The sequence below is a fragment of the Ambystoma mexicanum genome, chromosome 2q, assembly GCF_040938575.1.
Source record: "Ambystoma mexicanum isolate Mex_15411 chromosome 2q, UKY_AmexF1_1, whole genome shotgun sequence".
Taxonomy (NCBI): Eukaryota; Metazoa; Chordata; class Amphibia; order Caudata; family Ambystomatidae; genus Ambystoma; species Ambystoma mexicanum.
In genome coordinates, this window is record NC_090924.1 from 1441881481 (window position 1) to 1441887990 (window position 6510).

The window sequence follows — 6510 nt, forward strand, 5'->3', positions numbered from 1 at the left end:
ACTGCGGGTCGTACAGACCGCTATCCACGCTGAACCAGGATAGCAAGATACTCACGGCTGTGTTGGTGAACAGGCTGAGACTGGTTATTAACAAACTTATACATCCCGACCAAACCAGATATGTTCCGCACAGAAGAATATCCGACAATCTCAGAGGACTCCACCATGTCATGAGCAAACAGAAAGGGACTCGCACGAAGTCGCAATTATTTCATTAGATACGGTGACAGCCTTTGATTCTGTCATATGGCCTTGGCTGATAGCAGCCCTAAAAGAATATGGAATTGGGCCCGGGTACCTGAAGTGGGTGAAACTACTATATAGTACACCATATAGTATAGTAGAGCCAAGACAGGAGTAATCATTTCAGAGAGATGGCAACTCAATAGGGGCACTAGACAGAGATTCCCTTGGTCCCCTATGCTGTTTATCCTAGCACTGGAACCCTTAGCGATATATCTGAGGCAACAATACGAGGAGGTGGGGATCTACACGAAAGGAGGGTCACATCTAATATCAATGTATGCTGATGATATGCTGTTATACTTGAAGTATCCTGAGGAAAACCTGCAATATATATTAGAAGTAATGGAGCGATATACTTTGCTCTGTGGCATTACAGTCAATCCTAAGAAATCGTGTATTTTCCCCTTGGGGAGATATAGGGCCTCATTACGAGTTCCTCCTTTACCGGGGTCCTGCAATGAGGACTTACCGGGTCATTCAGACATAGGAGGACCCGGTAAGTCCTCCTTGCAGGAACCAGTCCCCATTCCCATTTGAGCCCCCATAGGGCTCAATGGGAATGGGGAGGGAGATAACAACAGGCACATTACAAGTGTCCCGTTGTTGCCTCCCTCTTCCCCTCGCGGGACCCGGAAAAGACATCTGGTTTTGTCAGACGTCTGATCTGGGTCCCGCAAAAGGGAACCTCGTAATTCACGCTCCCGTAATGAAGATTGCCGGTTCCGTACCGGCCCCCTTCATTACGGGAGGGCGAGGGTCGTAATGAGGCCCATATAGGGATTCCGCGAGAAGATCTACCAGTATTACAAATACATTGGGAGACCAGAACCTTTAGATACCTAGGGATTGATATTTATCACACAGTGGAGGCTGAACATAAACATAACACGGAGAAGGCAGTGGCAAACATTGAGGGCCTCATTACGACCCTGGTGGAATGGGTTTAACGGCACCGGTAGAGCTGCCGGTGCCGTTAAACCCATTCCGCCCTATTACGAGGTCCCCTTGCAGGACCAGCTCTGGACGTTTGGTCAGACCAGGCGTCCTTTGTGGGTCCCGCGAGGGGACCAGGGAGCTAACAACGGGCCCGTTATTAACAGGCCCGTTGTTAGCTCCCTCCCCATTCCCATTGAGCACTATGGGGGCTCAAAAGGGAATGAGGATGGTCGGGGTCCAGGTTCCCTGAATGGGGAAATACCGAGACCTCCAAAGTCAGAATGGGCAGGTATTTCCCCATTCAGGGACCACAGACCCGGACCCGAGTTTGGAGGCAGCCATGCCCTTGTTAAGGGCATGGCTGCCTCCAAACTCGTAATGAGGCCCTGAGAATAGCATGAGATTCTGGGCTAAGCTCCTGTTGGCCATGGTAGGGAGGGTGGCACTGTTGAAGATGGTTGTATTACCTAGGTTGTTACACTTTTTGGGGAATATACGATACATGATACCCAAGCAATTTTTTGTTAAACTTCAGAGCATGTGTAGAGGGTTCATATGGCACAATACCAGGAATAGAATAGCCCTGTGGAAACTGCAGAACATGTATGATCAAGGGGGCATAAAATTGCCCAACTTTGAGGTTTATCATTTGGCCAGTCAACTACAATATGTGGCTAAGTGGTTAACGGAAGACTCAACATCGGAGTCCAGATTGTTGAGGTCTGAATGTGGTCCATTTTTTTTTTTTAAAGAGTGGGTATGGCTGCCGAAATCAGAGTTAAAGGGTGCACGAGGATGTTAGAATTGGGATGGAAAATGTGGCGCAAAGCTTGCCAGGTCATGGAGGACCCGACCCTGTGTTCTCCGCAAATGCCGCTAGTAACATTGACCGGAGTGGACGAGCATTGAGGAAGATAATCCGTAAGCATTGGGAACCGATGGTCATTGCAACGCTGGGAGATGTATGGCAAGATGGGAAGGTGATGGAATTTAATGCACTGGTAGAACAAACTGGTCTACACTTAGGACAGTATATTACTTACACCAGATTGGTGAGGCAGGTGAAAGAGACATGGTCAGAAATAGTGCTAGAAGGTCAACCCAACACGGCCATAGAAACAATTTATATCTCAGTGGGGGAGGTGGGGGGTGCACGAGGTCTCTCGAATTTACGAACTGTTGATATCCAGGGTGGGAAAGGAGGTGACCCAGCTGAGACAGGATTGGGAACAGGAAGCCAGGGAACCTCTGAATGATGGGATGTGGGTGAGGGTTTAGAGATACCACAAAAAAGTGTCCAGGAATGCGAGGATGCAACAGTTCCAGTTATATATTACTCACAGGGCGTACATGAATCCTTAGAGGATTGCTCGATTCAAGAACGTAGGAATAGAAACATGTCCCAAATGTGGGGAAGTGAACGCAGAGATGATACATATGTTCTGGGCATGCCCGGAAATTGGAAAGGTCTGGGGAGAGGTAGCCCATCGTTTAACCGAGAAAGGGATCTTATTAGATGTCGAATCTGTGTGGGCATGCATGGTAGGGGAGGTTTCTAGACCACACAAGCTGAAACACGCGAGTAAACTCAAGGACTTGGCCTATATACTTGCCAAGCGCAGAATTGCCATGGGCTGGAAAGCAAACAATAGACCAAAGGTAGATGTTTGGTGGCACGACCTCCAGAAATGGGCAGAAGCAGAAACGGTGGTATGGAGTGAAGCGGTCAGTAGAGGGGGAGATGAGATAGAGGAAACTCTGATGGTCTGGAGACAATTAGTGGCCTCACTGTCTGGGTCCACCCAGGCCTGCCTAGGAGAAGATGATTCCTCCGGGAGTACGGAGGAGGAGGTACCCCTAAATTAAACAATGGTAGATGGTGAAGTCGAATAGGCTCGAGTTAGGGTGGAGGGTAATGGGGTGACATTGGACATTTCATGATATTGCATATGATGCTTTAAACTTATATGACATGCACTGTTGGGTTTGTTCTTTGTTGATTGGTTGTTGTTAATGTTAATAAAAATTGTTTTAACAAAAAAAACATTCTTAACCTTTTTTCCAACCAACCACCTTCCCAGATGTAAAACGATATGACCTAAATATAGCAACCATGACAGTGACAAAGTGACAGTGAGGCATTTTTCCCACCCTTTTTCGTATAATGAAAGTTACTACCCAAAACCATGCCATTGTGTCCCAGTCTTACTCTACACTCTCACAATAGCTTCTATGCCTAAATCCAAAAGCAAAAGAACCAGTACACCTTCCTTACAGCTTCATTTTATGTGTGTAAATGGCACCTCCTACTTGTCCGGATAACCCACACAGTTCTGAAGAATGTATCACATTCATGCACTCAGCCTCTACAAAGATTGGGTTCAGACTAGAAGCCAGTTTAAGCAATTGCGTGAACAATTTCAAAATCTTGGTGCCATGTCTTTTAGACAAAATCATGTAAAACACAGAATCATTTGTTAAAACAAGACTTTCTTTGGACCACTGTGGCGGAAACAGATAACATATTTCTAACTCACTGCCCACAATCCTGCAAAACTAGCTGACACACCTAAAGCATGCAGCAGTGACCCTGCCAGCACAAGGAATGGAGTGACTAAGCACAGATCTAAAAATTATTAGAATGCTTAAAGGAGTGTATGGATGTACCAGGCTCTGTAAACCTGCCAATCTCCAGATTGCCCTTACTGAAGCCTTACTGATATTTAGTGCACTGGTATTGATTCTCTCCATCGTGGGTTCCATCATAATGTGTTGGTTGCCTTCTCGTACTGATGCTTTTCTGATATTTAGTGCATTGATAAGTGTTTTCCCAGTTGTCGGTTCCCTCATGGTGAGTAGGTTGCCTTTTTTGACTGAAGTTTATCTGATGTAAGGATTTTCCCTGATATGTCTTTTTGTTTTATTCAATTTTCTTTTCTCACTGTAGCTTTTAGTATATACAATTTACAGATAAGGCTTTTCTCCCGTGTGGTGGTCTTATGTTAAGTTATATTGCTTTTGACACTGTTTTTCCAACACTTAGAACTCTGATACAGTTATTCTCCAGCATTAAATCTCCCATTTTGGACAAGTCTGTGTTTTATTTTGAATGAAGTGTTTCTGACAATCTGTGCATTGATCAGGGCTTCCATGTGTGGGTTCTTTCATGTCAAATAAATTTCATATTCGAACTGAAGCTTATCGAACAATTGGTTCATGAAAGTTCATGAAAGTATTTACTCATCTGTGTTTCTCATGGTGGATCACATTGCTTTTTAAAATTTCTTACATTCAGTGCCCTGATAAGGGCATTGTTCGTATGTGGGTTACCTTATGTTTGGTTAGATCTCTTGTCAGTGAAGTCTTTCAGACATTCAGAAAACTGATTTTTCCCCAGTGTGGATTCTCTCATGTTTAATTAGATCACCTTTATTATAGAAGCATTTCTGACATTCAGAACACTGATGAGGTTTTATTCCAGTGTGGGTTCTCTTATGTAGAGTTAGATTACTTTTTTGGCTGAAGCTTTTCTGACATTCAGTGCAGTGGTAAGGTTTTCCCCCTGTGTGGGTTCTCTTATGTAGAGTTAGATTACTTGATGAATTGAAGGATTTCCGACATTCAGAGCACTGATATGGTTTTTCTCCAGTGTGAGTTCTCTCATGTTGAGTTAAATGGCATTTATCATAGAAGCATTTCTGACACTCAGAGCACTGATTAGGTTTTTTTCCAGTGTGGGTTCTCTCATGTCTATTTAGATCACCTTTATTATAGAAGCTTTTCTGACACTGAGAGCACTGATGAGGTTTTCCTCCAGTGTGGGTCCTCTTATGTAGAGTTAGGTAACATTTTTGGCTGAGGCTTTTCTGACATTCATAGCACTGATAAGGTTTTTCTCCAGTGTGGGCTCTTTCATGCAGTGTCAGGTCATTTTTTTGACAGAAGCTTTTCTTGTATTCAGAGCACTGATAAGGTTTTTTCTCCAGTGTGGATTCGCTGATGTACAATTAGATTATCTTTAATATAGAAGCATTTCTGACACTCAGCCCTGATGAGGTTTTTCTCCAGTGTGGGTTCTCTTATGTAGAGTTAGGTAACATTTTTGGCTGAAGCTTTTCTGACATTCAGAGCACTGATGAGGTTTTTCACCTGTATGGGTTCTTTCATGCAGTGCCAGGCCACTTTTTCGATGGAAGCTTTTCTGGCATTCGGTGCACTAATAAGATTTTTCTCCTGTGTGAGTTCTCTCATGTAGAGTCAGATTGATTTTGTGAGAGAATCTTTCCGGACATTCAATGCACTGATGAGGTTTTTCTCCTGTATGAGTTCCCTCATGTAGAGTCAGATTGATTTTGTGAGAGAAATTTTTTGGAAATTCAATGCACTGATGAGGTTTTTCTCCTTTGTGTGTTCTCTCATGTACTTTTAGAGTGAATTTATGACAGAAGCTTTTCTGACATTCAGAGCTGCAATAGGGGTTTTCACCTGTGTGCAATCTCTCATGTGCAATTAAATGGCATTTCCATCTGAAGCTTTTTGGGCATTCTGGGCACTGATATGGTTTTTCCCCTCTGTGTTTCCTGTCATGAAGAGCTAAACTGCTTTTAGTACTGAAGGTTTTCTGACATGTTGGGCACTGATAAGTTTTCTTTTCTTTGTGGGTTATCTCGCGTTGATTCAGAGAAACTTTAGAACGGAAGCTTTTCTGACATTCATTGCACTGACAGGGTTTTTCACATGTGTGCCATCTCTCATTTACCATTAACTGGCCTTTCTGACTGAAGCTTTTGGGGTATTCTGTGCACTGATCGGGTTTTCCTCCAGTGTGTACCCTTTCATGGATAGTTAAACAGGTTTTATCCCTGAGGGTTTTCTGACATGTTTGGCACTGATAGGTTTTTTTCCCCCATGAAGCGTATCCCATGTTGTCTCAAATTGTGTTTCAGACTTAAACCAGTCTGAAATTCAGGGCATTTATAAGTAGTTTGTTCCATGTTGTGAATTTCATGCAAATTCCCACATGTGTCCCTGGATCATTAGATTATGCTCATTATGAAAGGCTCAATATACTCTTGATTATGTTGCAGTGTCCCCAGAGCCACTTCTTTTGGGGGGTCATATGTTGTCACACAGACAACCTAGGGTTTACTGCACACATTTCTTCATGAATCTCAGTGTTGCTTTTCTCACAGAGGACTGGCTGTTTTAGTGATTGAAGCTTTTCTTATAGTTATTGCTTTAAGAAATACTTTGACAGGCTTTTGCATGCATTAAATGAAGAAAACGGAATGATTACTTTGGGGATTTACTCCCATGTACCATTAGATT

The 6510-nt window shown here is 43.4% G+C and overlaps 1 pseudogene; it reads right to left on the reverse strand.

Moving 5' to 3' along the window:
• Positions 1-4556: 4556 nt before the first annotated feature.
• Positions 4557-6106, reverse strand: LOC138568873 (zinc finger protein 84-like; annotated as a pseudogene).
• Between the last annotated feature and the right edge of the window lie 404 nt (positions 6107-6510).